This window comes from Anabrus simplex, chromosome 6 (assembly GCF_040414725.1).
Source record: "Anabrus simplex isolate iqAnaSimp1 chromosome 6, ASM4041472v1, whole genome shotgun sequence".
Taxonomy (NCBI): domain Eukaryota; kingdom Metazoa; phylum Arthropoda; class Insecta; order Orthoptera; family Tettigoniidae; genus Anabrus; species Anabrus simplex.
Window position 1 is genome coordinate 162,010,264 of NC_090270.1, and position 21,333 is coordinate 162,031,596.

Here is a 21,333-nt window from a genome sequence, read left to right on the forward strand (position 1 = left end):
GAACGTATGCACTGCAGTCCATGGAGGCCACTTTGAACATCTGCTGTGACGTGGATGCGATTCAGCTATGTACTTTGTTCCGGGACTATTTGTTGTCGTTGCACGCACACCGTCCATTTTCAGATGCATGTTTGTAGGACATTTTTTCCTCCATTTCCAGTCAGGAATCAGTCCCTGCAGTTTGTCAGTTTCATTAAAGTTCACCCTGTATATAGATTTAGTGCTTGAGAACAATGTATTTTTGTGTTTCATTTGCCACCGAGGTACACACACCTCATTTGCAAATAAAGTGCTTTTAATTTCAATTATTACAACATTAGAAAGCTAATTTCTTCCAAACTATTATACACTACAGCAGAACTTCAATTATCTAAACTCCATTTATATGGATCACCAATTATCTGGATCATTTTGAAAAAAAAATCCAAATAATTTGCTTGTTAAAAGACACAATCTACCAGTGAACAATGAATATTCAGTATTCATGCACCATATTGGACCCTCCTAATGAGAAGCAACTGTAGAAATAGCACATACACATAGACCAGTTTCACATTGTCCGCCACTGTCAGTGTGGCCTTAGCATTCAGTTGAGTTAAACCAATATGTTGCTACATTCCACCTTCTGAGTTCTGTTTTGTTTTGTGCGTGTGCAGTGCTTTGTTATACTGTGCATTATGGCTTCTAAAAAGAAACATTTTGTTGTATCATTGGCAGATAAATTAAAAGTCATTGAACAATTGAGGAAGTAACATGCAACAGCTCACAGATCCATGTAATCGGATTTTTTAGTATTGAGGAAAAACATGTTTCTGATGTTTTCTTGGTGAAAATAAAACCTGCCTGATGTTAACTGAACTTAATTGAGTTTAGAAAGCATTCAGTACAATTGATTTAAATCCTATTCTACCTTGGAAAATTCCATCTTAAATCTAAAACTTGCAACAACTAGCACAAGAAGTCTGAACTTTTGCCAACAGATGTCTCTACTATGAACTATGTTACGGCCTCTGGTGTGAAGAGAATTATTAAAATTGTTAAGTAATTTTTATTTTAAGGTTTACTACACTGAGTTGATTATTCTTTGTTTTTGGTATGTTAAACTTGAGAATATTTTGATCTCTTCCCACCAACTTAAGATGTTGGCCAATAGAAAATTTTGTAAATTTTTCAGCCAATCAAATTATGTCTAGTATTTATTTAATTACTCAATAAGAATTTGGGGTGTGTCTGGCCTTAGCCCAGAGCTCTCTAGAACCCTCCTCTCGGGTATAAAAGCTGGCACATTTTCGACTAAGGGGCTTATTCATCGCTCTAGTCTAGTGTGTGTGTTTACAAAGGAGGTGGAGTGCCTCGTCCATCAGCTCAAGGTAATGGCAGTCCAGATTTTATTAAGTGATAGTCTTTGAAAGCTAGCTCGAGAAGAAGGTTTCTGATCTTTACTATCTAACTTTAATTTTCTGAAATGTAAATTCCAAGTTCAAATGTAAATTTCAAAACTTCTAAATTTCAATCTTCTAATGTAAATCTCAAACAAACCAAAAGAACTTAGCTGAAATCAGGGAATAGAGAACGAGATACCCCATCAACTTGATTTTGAGGTGACTATGATTTTGTAACCTTTTTCAATACGAAATCCTTGTAATTTAAATATTCTCTCCATCTAATCACAATGGTAGTATAGGATTAGCCTCTGTTATAAGCCCAAATAGGGTTTTAAACTTTCTTTTCGATTTTCAAGGAGTGCAAATCTCCGCCTCCTCACCATTTTGAGTTTTGGGCCAGGAACTTAACCTGTTGTCTTTCACAAAGCCTGGCAGGGTGGGTACTTGATACCCCTGTTAAAAATTTTCATTCCCTTAAAGTTAAGATGTTAGACTGTTGTGCATCTAAGACAGTAAATACTGTTTGAATTGTAAAATGCAGGTTGTGCCTTTGATAGGCCTGGGCATTTTTTTGAAAATGTAAATTTTAGAGAGCAAAGACGCTCAGTGCCTTTGGAAGGCTAAAAGGTTATAAGGTTTAGAGAGTAGTCTCCTAGACAAACTTATAGAGCAAGGAGGCTCTTACCTTGGTGTAAAAGAAATTGGGAGATCCGTATCCTTCACTGTATGTTAATGGGAGCAGTTGTGCTTGTGCAACATTGGCAACTAGGGAGCTGTAAGCTCAAGGTTGCTAATTTGTCATTTGTGGATTGTTCTGATTTTGTAAACGTTGTCACCTAACTTGTAGGCAAATTTTGGTACCTCAAATTGTAAAGTCTGTCTTTGAAAAGAAACAAAAAAAAGGAGAAGGAAATATAACTCTAATTTTAAAGTTTTAAATTATTCTTTTGACTTTTTCTTTCACCTTTGTCCACCACAGTATCCCGCAACAAGTGGTAGCAGAGTGTGGTTGAATGGGTCTGGATCAAACCCCTTTTGACAGCTACTAATAGAAATCACCACTAAACTCTAAAACTTTTCCTGGTTGCTGGAAATTTTCAAAATTCATTAGATTTTCTATCAATATGTCTGGTCCTCGTGAAGTCCTTGCACCCAGGTACTTGTGCAAGGAGGAATTGATTTACGAACTTCTAATTAGGAAGTTCCAATCTGGTGGCACAGGTGTGGCGGATATTGCCAAACTTAAAGAATCTTTAGAATTTCCTGTTTGTATCCCGGCTTTTGGGGACAAAGATATTGATGAGGCTCTGTCCACTATCACGGATAATACCACCGAGCTAGCTTCTGTAGTTAGTTTTTTTGAAGTAAGTGATCCTTCAGCTAATCAACTTAAAAGAGTTCAAGCAAGACTTTCATTTTTATAATAGGGCTAGGGACCTATTGTCTGTAAAACTAAAGGATGATCATGCTAAGGAGGCGTAGTAACTTGGTCGAACATCTGTCAGACATGTCGAATAAGGTTAGTCAATTGTTGTCCGGGGCCGCTACTGCTAAAAGCGACCATTTTCCTACTGTGAATTTTTCTACGGAAGAGGACTCTAGTAGGTCTATTGAGAGCAGGAAATCTGTGGCTACTCAACAAACATCTGCCTCATCGGAACAAGCGTCTGATCATCTAAGACAACTTTCACCTTTCTTTACGAGTAATACAGCATTTGAACCTTCTCAACCTCCAATGCCACCCCCTATTATGTCACATGGTTTTAGCAGTTTGCCCCACCCATTAGCCATGTTGCTTAAAGGTATATCCAAATTTTCAATTAATTCAACTAATGAGGTCATTTAATTTCTAAGATCTTTAGTCGAATTTTGAGACCATGCTTTAGTATTTGCTCTGTCTCATTCCCAAATTCTACTAATAATTTGCCCCTATTCTGTAGGCATCCTCTCATACAAAATAGTAAAAGCAATAGCTGATAGATCTTCAATAGAAGATTTCCATGTCCATCTTCTGGCTAACTTTATTCCTGATAGAGCAATGTCATCCCTAATACAGAAGTACTACTTCAGAGTACAGAGGTTAGATGAGAATATGGTTGACTTTATCAGTTTTAAACCAGGGTATTCACTCTCCATTTTCCAGAAGATCAAATTGAGCAAACCATTGTAGAAGGAATCTCTCCGCCGTATAGGTCATACCTATGTATCGCCTCTCAGCCCCAAACCTTCTTGGAACTTGAGGCAATGGCAGTGTCAGCCGAAGGAGTGAGGCATGCCGACACTTCACGAGTCGCCAGGGAGCCCTCTACGTCATCTAACAGTTTTCGGCCACCACCTCACCGAACATTCCCCACACGCAAGTGTTATGCGTGCGGATCGCCTGAAAACCTTAGAAATAAATGCCCCTCGTGGTAAAATCTAGTGGAACTAGGAATGAAGCAGGTCCATCCCAAGGTTGTTTCAAGTGCGGGTCGTTTTCCCATCTAGCCAAGAATTGAAATTCTCTTAACAACACACCATCCTGTTCAACTTCTGGTGCTGCCTCCACTAACCCAGGAAATAGGAAGTGACTAGTGTCATTGGCTGAGTCACCATGTTCACCTTCCCGAGGCTCAGCTCCCGTTAAATCAGGCAAAGAATCCCCTAAAGAAGAGATTTCCTCTAATTTATTATTTGAAGGCACTATGGAATGCCTTAAAATTGCTTCCGACCCCCCAGGATTTGTGCCGTATCTGAAAATTGAAGTGAATAACAAACCCATTACGATGCTATTAGATTCAGGGAGCATTAGCTCCATTATTTCCGAGGAGTGGTACTCTTAAACTAAAAGCTTGCTGTAGATTTTCTGGACTAATGTTTGTCTTCTATTAAATGTGTTTCAGCAAACTTGTCACCATTATAAATTTTTGGCTTCATTTCTGCTGAAGTTCAAATCTCAAAATTCACTTGGAAAATTAAGTTAATTGTGGCTAAACAGTTGTCTTGCCCTGTAATATTGGGGGCTGATTTCATGTCTCATTCTGGTCTGGTGCTTGAACTTCAGAGTAAGTCGTGCACTTTCAAGTTTGCTAGTAACATTAATATTCCACTTTTGAAATGTAACTCTGTCATTTTCATCTATCTCGCCTACCCAAAGCGAGATGTTGTTAGATCTTAGGCATCTCCCCGAGGATCAGACTGAAAGTGTTAGAAGGTTGTGTCAGTCTTTTCCTGACGTATTCTCAGAAACCCTTGGCGTCACTGACCTTATGGAGTACGAGATTGAGCTAACCGATTCTATTCCAGTTAGGTTTCCTCCTTATAGGTTATCTCCAAATCTTATGAGATGGTATTATTCGACCTTCAAAGTCGGTGTATTCATCAACCATTTTTCTTGTAATGAAACCCCAAGGTGGTCAGGCATGTCATTGATTAAAGGGCGTTGAACCATAAGGTCATGTAACAATCTGTGCCACTTCCTGATCTTCATTCTTGTTTTTCATGGTTTTACAAGGCTAAGTTTTTACCATCTTAGATCTTAACCAGGCATATAACCAAATACCCCTGGCACAAGAATCTAAACATCTAACGGCTTTCGCCATGGATTGGAATTTGTATGAATACAACCATGTGCCTTTTGGGCTCCCCATGGGCGTGACTGTCCTTACTAGACTGCTGGATAGGGTCTTCTCAGACATCAAATTTGAATATCTTTATCATTACCTCGACAATGTCTTTGTGTTTCTGGAGACCTTTGAAGAGCACTGAGATCATCTGAAGGAAGTCCAAAATCTTCTTCGTAAGGCAGGGTTGACAGTTAAATTATCTAAGGTAGATTTTGCTAAGCCTTCTATGTCCTTCTTAGGGCAAATTGTGTTTCCCGATGGCGTTTCTATAGACCACTCCAGAACGCAGGCTATTTGTGACTTCAAACATCCTAAGGACATCAAAGGAATTGCTAGGTTCATAGGCATGGTGAATTTCTTCAGGAAATTTACTCCTAACTTCGCTAATAGGGCAGTGCCCCAAAAAGGTGTCAAATTCGAATGGGGACCGTCGTAGCAAGCTGCTTTTGAAGATATTAAGTTAGTGCTTTGTAACGCCCCAGTATTAGATATGCCAGATTTCTCTAAGACATTCATAGTCCAAACTGATTCCTCTTCCTCTGGTGTCGATGCGGTCCTTCTTCAGGAAACAGAACTCGGAAAGCAACCTATCGCCTATGAGTCTAGGACTTTATCGGCTCAAGATGCCAAGTACTCCTTCTATGAACTAGAAGGTTTGGCAGTCCTGTTTGCCCTGGAGAAATTCTGCCTCTAACTGGAGCATGGCAAATTTGAATTAGAGACAGACAATCGAGCTTTAAGTTGGGACTTAGATGTGACACATTAGAGGGTAAGAAAATGTAGTTGATGATGGACTAAGCTGCATGTTTTCCAATGAGGTTGAGACCAGTGAACAGGAGGATAGTTCTTCTCCTCCTATGCCCATACCTTCTATTGTTAGTGCTATTTTGACTGATGCCCTGCTGTTATTTTGTGATATCGAGAGATATCAATGAGAAGATCTGGTGCTGGCTCCTAATATGGAAACCCTTTATTCTGGGGAACATGTTGTCCCTTATGTGTTTAGGTATGGGGTTTTGTGTTGCCCTTCGTGGCACGATCAGAAGATGAAAGTAGTGGTTCCAGCTATGCTTGTGCCTATGATCTTCAAAAATACTATCATGAGATCCCATTAGGGGGGCATTTAGGCATCTTCAAAACAAGAGGAAAAATCAGATTTATTTGGATGAGTATGGATGGCAAAATCAGAGAAATGGTTAAAGCATTTGCTTGATTAGTAAGCCCACACTGTCGACTAAGCTAGGGCTATTGTCATCACATCAGGCAACTCGCCCCATGGAGCGTTTGTACATAGACTATGTTGGACCCTTCCCTCAATCAAAGGGGAATGGAAATGAGTTCATTCTTGTATGTGTAGATGGCTTCACTACAGTTTCATAGTTATTTCAGACTAAGCTGGCTACCACTCAGTCTACCATTTCTTGTCCTAATACGATCTTTGCTTCTTTCGGACCATATCCCATGTAACTACTTCTGCTTATTACCCTCAATCATCTCTGGCTGAGCGGGTCAATCGTAATCTTTGATCTGCTTTGATAGCTTTTCATCTTGAAGATCATTCCAGGTGGGATACTTCTCTGCATTGGTTATCTTTCACTCTAAATTCGGCGGTTCACAAGTACCACAAGTACTAACATTCATGATTGACATTCAGTATCCTTAAAACTGTACAGTGCCTTAAAAACTGCAGCTGATAAATACGTGTGTGATACTGCTACATAAACTGCTTCTGACAGTAGGCCTATCATCTAAACTTCATATTTTTACTAGTGCATCTCTCAAAGCACAGTACTCCCTAAAGATTTTAGTGCTTCGCTATCAGCAACCTACATAATTCTTTATAGTTCACAATTTATTTGTCTGTGCATTGTATTACACTTATTTGTGATCGGCTGATGATGACCAAAAATAGTGGTTGAAACCGGTACCAATTTTAATTAAATAGGAATGTAAACTTACATTTATTATTTTAATAGCATTGAAAGTTTGAACCATTTTATACTTTCTTTTAACTTTTTAGTGAACTCACTTCAATACAGAACAATATGATATTCTTATCTCTCAATCTATATGGAATGGGAATCGGCATCTCGGACATATTGTGACTCATGGCCCTCCTTGTGTTCAGGCATCTAGGACTACATAATCCACTGTGGTCCCTAGCCTGTTAGAGAAGAGATTCTCTTCGGGACTCTGTGTAAGTAGGGTAGCATCCTGCTTCACCGAGTTTTCACCGAGCATGGTCAGAACATTTTAAGCAAGCCTCAAACCTATAAACGAAACCAGTTCTACTTCCATTTGACAGACAAGGGACTCCTTGGAAAGAATTAGGCAAAAAAATGTAATAGATGGGGATTTATTAATAGCAATGGGATTGATGGACTAAAGAAAGTAGAACTGGCTGTGACAGCAAAGAGGATAAAGAAAATGTGTTATGAGTTAATGATATTCGTGTATAGTGAGATAACTTTCTAATTCGCCATGAATTAGAAAGTATTATTAACAGGCATTCAAAGGGAAGGGTGGAGTTTTTTTTGCTACTTGTTTAACATCGCACTAACATATCAAAGGTTTTTGGTGGTGGAAAGATGGTAAAGGACTATGATTGGGAAAGTACCAGCCATGGCCTTAATTCAGGTACAGTCCCAGCATTTGGCTGGCATGAAAATGGCAAACCATGGAAAACCATCTTCAGGGCTGCCGATGGTAGGATTCGAACCCATTATCTCCCGAATGGAAGCTCACAGCTACGCGACCCTAATCACAAGGCCAACTCGCTCAGTGATAGGGCAGAGGGTGGGGTAGGATTGTTCATTAAGACTGCTCGTCTACTGGAAGTGACAGTGCGCGATTGCGTGATGAGGCGAGTAAAGGCAATTTTGATTCATGTGACTACCTGACTGGGGTCGTCTGCTGCAGGTGACTTTGCATGACTGTCAGTTGGAGTCTGTACTCCGTATAGGTCTGTATGAGTTTCTGTAGTAAGCATTGTCAAGTTATTAAGATCAATAAGGATTCCATGAAATGGATGATAAGGCTTTAGTTTACTTTTTGGAAATTTACTACCTGATGATGCGTTGGAGGAAAAATCACAAAAGAAAACATCAGTGTTAACACTAGCCAGTAGCATAGCCATGGTCGACCGATTGGGGGGGTTATAGTTACAAAATTATGACAGAACGTATTGAAGGTGCTGCTTGTGAGTGTGTGGTGTGCGCATGCACGAGTGTCTTTATAAGGACACTGGTACAAGTGAATTATGTTGATATTCAGATTGCAGTACACTACAAAATCTTACATTAACATACAGAACAAGAACAACATGATCAAGGTCAACAGTTTTACAACAAATGGTATGTTCAGATTACAATCTAAAATCCAACTTTTAATGGTTCTTAGAAAACAGATTCAAGAGATCTGTTGGTTCTACAATTATGACTGAATGTTCAAAAGAACCAACACTTTGTGTCGACTTTCACTTGTTTATCCGTTTATTTTCTAAAGTAAAAGGTCCATGAAGGGAGAGGGGAGTTCTAACCTCCCAGTAAGCTCCCCTTGGCTATGCCCCTGCCACTAGGTAAAATGAAGCCAATGGGAGATTCCATCATCTGTTTGATGATTTGAACAAAGACCACCAGATGTTCTTTGATTATTATTGGATGCATTCAGAAACATCCAGAAACTACATTTTGAATGCAACAGGCCAGGAATAGCCAAAATGTCACACTTCAGGGAAACAATAACACCTTTGAAAAGTTTAACTGAGAATCGATAGTAAGCAATTTTGTTTTTTTAAAGCTTCGAATTTTTAAAAGAATCATAGGTCTAATTTAGTATCAAATTTAAGATATCAGTGAAATATACAAAAATAACGGAGGTGCACATCCAACAGTACAATTCAAGTTAGAAGAGTTAAACAGAAATATAAAACCTTGATTTCTAATTTCAACAGTCTCTACAAGTTGTGTTTTGTTCGAACCCCACTGTTGGCAGCCCTGGTGATGATTTTTCATGGTTTCCCATTTTCACACCAGCCAAATGTTGGGGCTGTACTTAAAGACCCTGGCCACTTCTTTTCCACTCCTAGCCCTTTCCTATCCCACCATCGTCATAAGACCTATTCGTGCGGTGTGATGTCAAGCAAATTGAAAAGGATGACTTTTTAAATTTTACAACCGTTTTCCTTTTATTTTTTAATTTTATAATCCTCAAGAACTCCACAATACATATAACTTTAACATGGTGTTTGTTACGACGCACCTGTAAAATTACCAAACAATTTGTCATAAGCCACATCTATAGGGCGGGATTCCACTCAAAGAGTGTCGCTGGGTGGGCTTGTTTTGGTTTGATGGTTCATGATGACGGAGACCGTGTGTATCTATCTGGAGATGGCACGTGCAGAGAAGTTTGACATAATTCAACCCTTTATTTTTAAAATGTGCTGGAGCTAGTTTCTCACAGCTTGTCAGGAACCTTCCTCATATATGGAAGAAGGCTTACCAAGAATTAGTAACCACTGTTGTCCTTAATGGCACTTTCCACAAGTAAGTGTAATTTTACTCTCTTTATTTCAAGGAACTTTTCATCATCAGTTGTTTTATCATTTATTTTCCTTCGCTTATGGATTTTGGTGTTAGCTGTTGGCCCCAATTTCATTTGTTCAGCAGAACTGCTGCTGTGGATCAATTACAACATGTTAACAAAATTACAAATATATTATAAATAACCATTTAATAAAGAGTACTTAACATTGCCAACACCCATTGAGCGGAGTAACCACGTGTGTTTACGTGCTATGGCTGTGGAGACAAGCTCTGCATTCGGGTGGCATGTGGGTTCGACCCCACCACTGGCTGTCCTGAGAATGGTTTTCTGTGGTTTCCTTTTATTACTTCCAGGTACATGCTGGGACAGTTCCTATTCATAGGCCACAACTGACTCTTTCCATCTCCTTATCCAGTTTCATTCACCATCATATAATTTTCGTTGGCTCCTTAACTGAGGTTGGTGTCAGGAAGGGATCTAGCCGTAAAACACGCCATGTAAATTCATCTCACTTCATTCCCGACCCCGCGTCAAGAAACTGGACGGAGGGGTTGATACATATATACCATTATCAACATCCACTTCCTCTGCAATATTCACCCATAGTTTGCGTTGTATATCTTGAGAACGTTAGCGTTTATCCTTCATAGGGGTGTTTTTAAATAATAATATGTGTGTGACGACGGGAGTCATCCAAGTGTTTGTAGGAACCGTAGTGTACTGGCGACTACAAGTGGCAAATCCCATTCGAGGGGAATCTGTCGCTTGTCGCCTGTAGTCATGTGAAGTTGGCCGCTCGAGGCCGCTTGCAGTGGACGCAGTTTCGTTTAACTCTACGCAGTGGAATCAGTCATGCTAGTATGCATGCAGTCGCTTCCAGTGGACGAGCAGCCTAAGAATACTATTGCATACAACATAGTTTCTGTTAGGCATGTAAATGACCAAATGATGTGGGTAGATTTGGCTGTTGGAAGAATTAGGATGAGAACTGTTTCTATATTTTCACCACGGAAGGGTGCAGGTGAGGATAAAAGTGACAAATTTTATGAATCACCAAGTGACAACGGAGTGAGGGTTAAGAGCCAAGGATAGGATAGCACTAATGGGCGATTTCAACGCAAGAGTTGGAAACAGAACTGAAGAATATGAAAAGGTGATGAGTAAATGTGGGGAAGATATAGAAGCTAATAAGAATGGGTAGCATTTACTGGACTTGTGTGCTGTATGGGATTAGAAGTTACAAATACATTCTTTGAGCATGGAAGGTTAGGGGCACACTACATACATAACAGACTATATCATAACTGATCTTGAATTCAGGAAATCTGTTAGGAATGCACAGGTATTCCAGAGATTTTTTTATGATACAGACCACTATCTGATCTATAGTGAAAACTGCATATCTCTAGGCATAGGATAGAGAAAGTAAAACCTGTCTGCAGATGAATAAGAATAGAGTATCTCTAGGACAAGAAAATTAGACAGAAGTACATGGATATGACTAGTGACAAGTTCCAAGCAATAGACAGTAAGAAGATCCAGGATATAGAAAGAGAATGGGTGGTATACAGGGATGCTGAAGTAGAAACAGCAAGGGAATGTCTGGGAACAACCGTATGTGAAAGATGGGAAAAGTGAACAACTTGGTGGAATAACAAAGTGAAGGGAGCTTACAAACATAAAAGGAAGGTGTATCAGAAACGGCTCCAAACAAGGACCGATGCAGACAGGGAACTGTATGTAGGTGGTACAAACAGAGTGAAACAAATAATTTTTGGATCCAAGAAGTCACGGGAAGGATTATTATCTGGAAAGGCTAGGTCAAGCAGCAGAGAAACTTTTCTGGACAGTAATAAAGAATCTAAAAAGGAGAGGGATAAAGGAAATGAACAGTGTTTTGGGTAAATAAGGCAAACTGATAATAAATCCCAGGGAATCACAGGACAGCTGGAAGGATCTTGGTGAAATTACGCTTGAGGAGGTGGAATGGATGATAAACAAACTTCATTGTCATAAAGCAGCAGGAAGGGACGAAATTAGATTTAAGATGGTGAAATATAGTGGGAAGGCAGGGATAAAATGACTTCATAGAGTAATTTATTTATCTTTTTACAATTCTTTACATCGCACCAACACAGGTAGGTCTTATGGTGAAGATGGAACAGGAAAGAGCTAGGAGGGGGAAGGAAGCAACTGTGGCCTTAATTAAGGTACAGCCCCAGCATTTGCCTGGTGTGAAAATAGGAAACCTGAGAGCCCATAACTGCATGGCCAACTCACCCGGTCATAGAGTAATACGAACAGCATGGAATTTTAGTAAGCTACCTTCTGATTAGACAAAAGCAGTAATTGCACCTATCTACTTGCAAGGGAACAGCAAGGACTGCAACAACCATCGAGGTATTTCACTGATGAATATACCAGGAAAGGTGTTCACTGGCATTTTGGAAGGGAAGGTGCGATCAGTTTTGAGAGTAAGTTGGATGAAATTCAGTGTGGTTTAAGACTTTCAGATTTTCAGTATGCGCCAGTTAATTGAAAAATAGTATGAGAGGAATAGACGGTTATGTTTATGTTTCTTAGATCTAGAGAAGGCATATGACAAAGTACCGGGGGAAAAAATGTTAGCCATTCTGGGGGAACTATGTGATTAAGGGTAGTTTATTAAAAGCAATAAAGCTATGCATGTTGATAATTTTGCTGCTGTGAGAATTGATAGTAGAATGAGTTCTTGGCTCAAGGTACTTACAGGGGTTAGACAAGGCTGTAATCCTCGTTGTTTGTTGTTAACATGGATAATCTGCTGAAAGGTATATAGTAGCAGGAGGGGATTCAGTTAGTTGGAAATGTAGTAAGCAGTTTGGCCTATGCTGATGACTTGGTCTCAAGGCAGATTGTGCTGAAAGCCTGCAGTCTAATATCTTGGAACTTAAAAAAAAAATAGGTGCAATGAGTATGATATGAAAATTAGCCTTTCCAAGACTAAAGTGATGTCAATAGGTAAGAAACCTAAGAGAATTGAACATCAGGTCGGGAATACAAAGCTGGAACAGGTAGACCATTTCAAATACTTAGGATGTGTTTTCTCCCAGGATGGTAGTATAGTTACGCGAGTTGATCACACTGCAGCATAGTTAATGCAGTGAGCTCGCAGTTGCGATCAGCTGTACTATGTAAGAAGGAAGTCAGCTCCCAGATGAAACTATCTTTACACTGGTCTGTTTTCACACCAACTTTGCTTTACGGAAGTGAGAATTGGGTGGACTCTAGATATGTTATTCATAAGTTAGAAGCAACAGACATGAAAGTAGTGAGAATGATCGCCGGTGCGAACAAGTGGAGACAATGGATGGAACGTACTCGGAATGAGGAGATAAAGGCTATGTTAGGAATGAACTCGATCAATGAATCTGCATGAATGAACTGGCTTCGGTGATGGGGTCATGTGAGGAGAATGGAACAGAATAAGTTACCTAGGAGAATGGAAGCAATAATGGAATCGGTTATGGAGGGTAAGAGAAGTAGAGAGAGACCAAGATGATGATGGTTAGACTTGGTTTCTAAAGATTTTTAAGATAAGAGCTATAGAACCAAATGTTTTTTTTTTTTTTTTTTTTTTTTTTTTTTTTTTTTTTTGCTAGGGGCTTTACGTCGCACCGACACAGATAGGTCTTATAGCGACGATGGGATAGGAAAGGTCTAGGAGTTGGAAGGAAGCGGCCGTGGCCTTAATTAAGGTACAGCCCCAGCATTTGCCTGGTGTGAAAATGGGAAACCACGGAAAACCATTTTCAGGGCTGCCGATAGTGGGATTCGAACCTACTATCTCCCGGATGCAAGCTCACAGCCGCGCGCCTCTACGCGCACGGCCAACTCGCCCGGTAGAGAGAACCAAATGAGGCCACAGAGTTAGTTACAACAAAAGGAATGTGGCAGAGTTTAGTAACATCACAGAGGCTTGCAGACTAAACACTGAAAGGTATAACAAGTCTATAATGAATATGTATGTAATTTTCAGTTTCAATGTTGACATAACAAAAATCAATTTATTTGTGAAAATTGGAAAATTATTTTTAAAGGAATGCAGCAACATTACTACCTGTTTACATATGAATGACATCGTTCTTTTCCAAGCAGTCACATGGTGGTTTTTTTTGCTAGTTGCTTTACGTTGCACCGACACAGATAGGTCTTATGGCGACGATGGGATAGGGAAGGGCTAGGAGTGGGAAGGAAGTGGCCGTGGCCTTAATTAAGGTACAGCCCCAGCATTTGCCTGGTGTGAAAATGGGAAACCACGGAAAACCATTTTCAGGGCTGCCGACAGTGGGATTCGAACCTACTATCTCCCGAATACTGGATACTGGCTGCACTTAAGCGACTGCAGCTATCGAGCTCGGCGAGTCACATGGTGTAGACTACAGTTCATTAGTCTCTAGTGTCTTTCTTATTCGCCATGCTGAAGGGGTGAATTAAAGGTCCTTCTCATTATTTATGGAGTTTTTGGAATCTTCTGCCAATTTGAATACCCTAATGAGAAACTGCTGCTTTGAAAATTGATCATCCTCAAACCTACCGTATACAATTTATTTGCTTTAACCAAGATAAGCATTTTACCATTCTTCAGGACTTGTTTTTCACTGCAGAATTTTTAAACTATCTCCAAGATTTTTCATATCTGGGAGTATCCGATCACTGCCAAGTTTCTTTTTTGAACCACATCCTGCTTGATCTTCAGTCTAAACTAAAAACACTGGATTCTGTGTCTGCAAATCTGTTATGCTTAAATTTTAAAAACATCCTGCTTGATCCTCATTCCAAACTAAAAACATTACATTTTGTGTCTGAAAATCTGTTATGCACAAATTTTAAAGTACAAGCTGCTTATCATAGAAAGCTTGTTGTATGGGATACTGCAACAGTGGTTGAATTTTCTGCATGACAAAACATAATATTGTTCCATTTGCCTACGTTCTACGGATTAGTTCATAAAAAGCTTCTGATCTTTTTTGTGTATATTTTTTCTGGAAAGAATTTTATTTTCAAAAGCTAATGCACTCTTTATCTTATTGTCTAACATGACACAATCCTGTATCCACAAACGCCACATGCAAGTGAACAGAATCCAATTAAACTATGCGCAAAATATTATACGGAACAATGCCGATAATACTCTTAATTTGGGAGTGGTCACACAGTTGCTGTAAATGTTATGAAACTTTCTGACTGACAAGCTACAATCCAAATAGATTCTTCAATATTTTTTCCTATTATAGTGGCTTTCCCTTTCCATAAATTTCCAATGAATTGTAAAATTGAAGCTTTTTTCAGCAAAGACATGGTCTCCCCCTCAGTTCTGAATAGAATTTTTGCCACACTTCAATTTTTTCAAAATCTGTCTAACCCTGTCATAGAGAAATTTGGTAAGATGTAAGAAAAACTTTCTACATACTATGATCTCTAAACATGAAATTGTAGGAATACTACATGTGGATGCAAAGCTGTGAGATTTAGCTAATTTTAGCTGTGATAAGCCTACACAAGAAGATTGATGAGGATGGTGACATTTCACTGCAGAATGCCAGGTCAATCTGCTGACCATTTCATCTTGAAGTAATTTAGTGTCTGCAAAACATGAATATAAGCCAACCTTCTGCTGCAGTGAGACATACAGAACCATGGCAAACTGAAAGAATTGAACGCAGTAGCAGAGTAGTAGTAGCAGTAATTTTACTTTTTGCCTTTTGGCATTGAAAATATTCCAGTTACAATGTTAACTGAACATATAGGCCTACTGAATAAAATCCAGGACTCACAATCTTTAACGCGACGCTTATATAGGCTACACAAAAAATGACATAGTTTACACAACATTTCTTTTCCGTTGGTTTAAGATTTCTCTCATCCACATTTCTCCACTCCCTCTTTCATTCAATGCATCCCCTTGATGAATTCTTCCATTCTCTTTGCCCATATACACTCATATAATAGGTGTCACATGGTTTTTCCCTTTCTCCACAGATTCTGCATTTATTTCTATCTTCTTTGGCCCAGTACCTGTTGGCCGGAGCTTCATTCCCACACCTGAATCTGGCAATGATGATCTGGTCTTCCTTATGCCTTCTTCTGCATTGATATTGCAGTAAATTTGTTGTTCTAATATTCTTACATATTTCACAGTACTAGGCACTCTCGATCTTGTTGGATCTCACATGCTGCTGTACATCACTGCCCTTCCTGTGCAAGCTGACAAGGATATTTTTGCCTTGTTCCCATCCCCTTCTGACTTCTTCTGGTGACAGGCAGTTTTGATTGTAACCGGTATTCTCATCATCTCATCTCCCATTTGGATAGACCTTCTGGTCAAGCGGTGAAACATCTATCCTGTTCTCGAACCTTGGCTGCCTATTCTCACTAAAACTTCACTTTCCTTCTCACTGTTATCTGTCATTTTTAACAATAACCACAACACAGCATAATCTCTAACGGGAGAAGACAAATGAGCGACAGTGACAGTGACACATCACATGACTAAATTCACAGCCTTATATTGGCTATGTGGACTTGTGGAATTCTGATTAAAGCAGACTGCAGGATACGTGAGGTTTTGCTCTGGACCTCGCACTTAGGTAATACTCTTTAACACATTGAGTACCAAACTAAAATTTTGCTCTGTGGGCCAAAACTTTATTTTTACTCTCTGCAAGCAGACACTCATATCCGCCATGAACTAGCAGGAAAACCAAAAATAGCCACTGGTGCCTGCTGTGGCACTCAACATATTAAAGGGGTTTTATGAGGTTATGCTTGGTTCCAAGTGAATGTATAGTCCGCGCACCTTTTAGCGATATTTCTTTGTACGGGGTGGTGGAGTAAGGAGAGACCTCTCACGGTTCCGGTAATACTGCCAACTAAATGGAAATGAAATCTGAATTGAATCGATAATATGATCGATCGGTATGAATTTTCTAAACCTTTATTATCTTAAGTCAACAACTGTGTCATACACACTTTATATAACATTATATAACATTTCTCAATGCGAATCTTGTTCCCAGCATGAATTCTATAGTTTGGTTTTGCTGTGTAAACAACAACAGTACTAGTACGTAAAGTGTACACCAGATGTCGCACAGCGATGCATAAGCGATTCATGGTTTGTGTTTCAAAGGTTGCCAATACGAATCTCGAAGATGCCCGAGGTTGATCTATTCAGCACTAGGGTGTCCATGTATCGCTAAAAGGTGCGCGTACGGTAAATATGACCTTTTTAATGGAGATTTAGAAACCAGTGGTAACACATTTTTTAATTTTGTGACTTTTAAGCTTTTGTGTTACCTCCTCAATTAGACAAACGAATGACTGGTAAGTGTCAAGATGTATAGTGTGGGAACATCAACAATTTCAGCAATTAAAAAACAAAACAAGTCTTCAATTTTAATAAATAATAATGTTATTCTTTTTTACGGTTTTCAGAGATGCCGAGGTGCCAGAATTTGACTCACAGGAGTTTTTTTATGTGCCAGTGAATCTACCAACACAAGGCTACGTATTTGAGCACCTTTAAATATCACCGGACTGAGCCAGGATTGAAATTGCCAAGTTGGGGTCAGAAGGCCAGTGCCTCAACCATCTGGTTCCAAGCGAACGTAAGGATGACGGTTATAAAAGGTGGAAGAAAGGCTGAGGAAAAATTATGTTCCACTTACTTGGTCTGAGGTGGGAATTACTCTAGAAAAATGAAAAGTTGTATGTCAGCAGGAATCGATGAAGTTACTGCTGACATGATCACAGCAGCAGGTATACCTGGAGTGCAGTGGCTATACAGAACTCTGAGAGCAATGTGGTGTAAAAATCGGGTTCCAAAGGATTGGACAAAAGGTATTATAATCCTTTTAATTTAAAAAAAGGACGCAGAAGAAAGTGTGCCAACTATAGGGGTATCGCACTTCTCTCCCATGGTCTGAAAATAATGGAGAAAATTATTGAGACCAGACTGTGAGAAGTGATAGAACCTGCCCTGGAAGGAGAACAGCATGGATTTACAACCAATAGAAGAACAACAGACCTGATCTTCAACCTAAGGATGTTAATGGAACAGCACTAGGGGAGAGGGAAAGACCTAACTGTAGTATTCTTAGACCTAGGAAAGCAATAGTCGGGGCTGCAAAAGAAATTGTTTTGACTCGACAATGAGCCTGCCAAAGTTGTTTAAACTTAGGAGTACTGATAAAGCGTTCTACTGTGTGTGTATTTTAGTTGTTGCAAGCGATTCATTCTTTACAGTATAGGAGGCAAGAGAAAATCAGTGCTGCTATGCTTCAGTGGACAAATTTACCTCACTTTATAGTAACTTACCGGTATGGAAAAATCCTCTCCGCTTTTACCTTTTGCCTTCAGGGACCATTTACAATTGGAAAAAGTTTAAACGAAATAAATACAAACCAACTCTTCCAATTCAAAACTGTCCTGTTACTAGTACTTTTCCATAAATTCACTGAGGTGTTTTTATACCCTTTGAACATGTTTAGGAAGTAGAAAACTCATAACAAAATGATGTTAAGCAATACCGAAGTAGAAGACAGGGGAGATCCTTCCTTAATTCTCACCAGGAGCCCACGAACCTGCCCCCAGAAGTATTCGTACTTATACAGAAGAATTAAAATCGAGACTATGTAAACCTTGGAATTGTGACTGTTTTCTATGTTGCTATTACCCAGGTGTAATAAAAATAATTTTCATATTGTCTCTGATAGACCTTGCATTACAGCTGGCCACAGGATTGCTACATTCCATGAAAATATAAAAATTACTGGCACCCAGTTTGAAACTGTCATGGTATGTGCCAGATGTGAGTGCTCTGTTCTTCAAAGGAGTTGGGGGAGGAGGGGCATGCTCCCAGGAGACACTACAGGCTTGTATGCTGCTCCGTGGTAGCTAACTTGGGGACTAATGCTCCAGAACCCCTTTGTAATACCACATTCGACAAATAGTCACTTCCCGGACCTAACCGAAGCAGACCCCATCATCTTCTTACCATACTTGCTTGACCTAACCAAAGCAGACCGGTAGTATTGCCACTGTCGAGTACTTACTGCGCTGAGGTTGATATGCCTTTTACAGTGCATTGTGACGTCGTCCGAGCCGCGGTACGATGGATCTCTAACCTATATTGAGCGTACCTATACAGTAGGGAAGCATAACGAAATTCACTCATCCTACCTTTATATTATTCCAAAACCTTCTCTTTTCTTCTGACTCAAAATTACTACGGTAGCCTATAACCTTGTCCAGTGCCGGATCTATGACCCTGGGCCCCACTGCCCAAATTAATGAGGGGCCCCTCCATTGGAAGAATGTTGTTGTCGCATGTCAAATAACTAGGCTTACCATACGTCTACCTGTCTTAATTAATACGAGTTTATGTTAATATTTGATCTATTTTCCTAAAAATTAGAGAAAATTGATAAATACCTACAAGAAATCTTCACTGAGTAGGCCTACCAAACATTATTGCAAGAACTTTAGACTTCTGAATCCTGCAATCGTCTTCTACGTCTTTTAGCTTCTTCACTTGTTACACTCACGTTACACAGCTACACTCGTACACCTACGGTACTACATACAGAAAGACAGAACGCAAAAGTTTACTTCAGAACCAGGGTGGCCAACATAAATAGTCTGTCGTCAAGGAAGAAATCGAAACTATCGCAAAACAAGAACCTAAAGCAAGACCGACTCCAATCCTCAGCCCTTCATGCTACTCTCGATTGTTCAAAGACGGCGAATCGAGTAGCCAGAATTGTTGGAAATGTGGGTTTGTTTTCGTTTGTTGTTATCGTATGTAGTCGGTATAATTTTATGTAAGTTGACGATAAATGTTAGTTTCTTTTCAGAATATAAGTGTGCGAGTGTATTTATATGAGTCAGTGGACACATAGGATCTGTAATTATACACAGTAATGTGATAAGGTGCTTGTTTTGATCGTGTTTTTACCCATTGAAGAACATGAGTGCACTAGGTGGATCAGGTTTTAGTCTAACTATGGCAATGCCTCTCATACAACTATTCTTAAGTTTCCTACGGAATAGAACATTACGACAGAAATGGATTAGGAATATAGCCTACATCGTGATTATTTTGAAGTCCACGAGAAAACTGTAGCGTGCATACATCCTTTTGAGAATAAATCTGAGGTTAGGGAAGCCATTTCTCTACTTCCAAACTATTCATGTTCCTCGAAAAATATTAATTTAGATAGAATATAACTGATACTGTGTGATTCCGTCAGTGTCTATGTGCTTCAAAATGTCGAGTGATTTATATGCAAGTGTATTTTACAATAATCTGTGCTTTGCCTGCGGAAATGTTTGGCTGGATCTTGGAGTAGGCTAGCCTATAACAAAACTTATAAGTGTGACAGATGGATCAATCTGTATACTGTTACACAGAAGAAATAGTTAATTAATTTCGTGTGGCTATTCTAGCCGAGTGCAGCCCTTGTAAGGCAGACCCTCCGATGAGGCATCTGCCATGTGTAGGTAACTGCTTGTTATTGTGGTGGAGGATAGTGTTATGTGTGGTGTGTGAGTTGCAGGGATGTTGAGGACAGCACAAACACCCAGCCTCCGGGCCGTGAAGTGCTGTTATGCCATATGTCAACATTATGTTAACATTACCAGGGCTGTTCATTGGGTTAACATAATAATTTCGGGTGTTCCTGGGCTGAGTGACTCAGACGGTGAAGGCGCTGGTCTTCTGACGCCAAGTTGGCAGATTCGATCCTGGTTCAGTCCGGTGGTATTTGAGGGTGCTCAAATACGTCAGCCTTGTGTCGGCAGATTTACTGGCACGTAAAAGAACTAGTGCAGGACTGAATTTCGGCACTTCGACGTCTCCGAAAACCGTAAAAATGTAGTTAGTGGGACGTAAAGCCAATAACATTATCATTTCGGGTGTACTTCCCATTCATTGGGTGCTGAATTTAAGAAATTGTCCACCACTTCAAAACTAAGTTAACAAATAATGTTTCACAGTTCTCATGAGAGCGAATAAATCGAGGAATTTCGCACCTTAATTTATTTTGAAACATTCAAAATGATGTTAGAGATATCGTTTTAACAGTTTTATAATGTATTTTCATCTATCCAGCGAAATGAAATCAATTGAAATTTCAAAATAATCACCTTGTTGGTCTCTTTTCTAGTAGAACATGTGTGATTTTAGTTGATTCATGTGGTGCGTACTTGTTGGCGAAGCGTTTTCATATGTGTAAAAGTGATTTTCCCTATGATGTTACATTTATCATGTTAAATTACCGCCGTTTATATAATACTAGCAATTGTACCCGTGTTTCGCTACGGTATTCCAGATTGTATATGGATATCGAAGTAAATTACTGTACATGAAGTGAATAATAATTTTTAAATTGCATGTAAATTGGCGTTATCCGAGAAAAAGCATAGGGAGGTCCGCAGATGATGTTTCCAATGTAAAGTGCGAGTTGTGGAGTTGTGATGATAACGACAGGTGCACTTGTATACCACAATTCATTGTGTTTTAGAAACGTTGAATAGGGTGAAATTTGTGTAAGATTTTCACACAGTGATTTACTTTTCAGATACTTATGCGACAGCTTCAAACATAGAATTTGGCTCACATATGGCTACTGGGTAGGCCAATATTCGTATAGCATTTTCTGATCCCATCTTTCGTATAAGTGAAACAAACCATCAATTATATGTGTACAAAGTGCAAAGTTTAGGTAAATCAAGAAAGAGAAAAATTTAATGTA

General features: G+C 39.4%; 1 long non-coding RNA gene across 1 annotated transcript in view; it reads right to left on the reverse strand.

The window, feature by feature from the left end:
- The window catches only part of LOC137501210 (uncharacterized), a 68,657-nt gene extending 49,519 nt beyond the window's left edge, over nt 1–19,138 (reverse strand). The window contains exon 1 of the long non-coding RNA XR_011018415.1: nt 19,017–19,138. This is a non-coding gene — a long non-coding RNA (uncharacterized lncRNA). The remainder of the gene's footprint in view (nt 1–19,016) is intronic.
- Between the last annotated feature and the right edge of the window lie 2,195 nt (nt 19,139–21,333).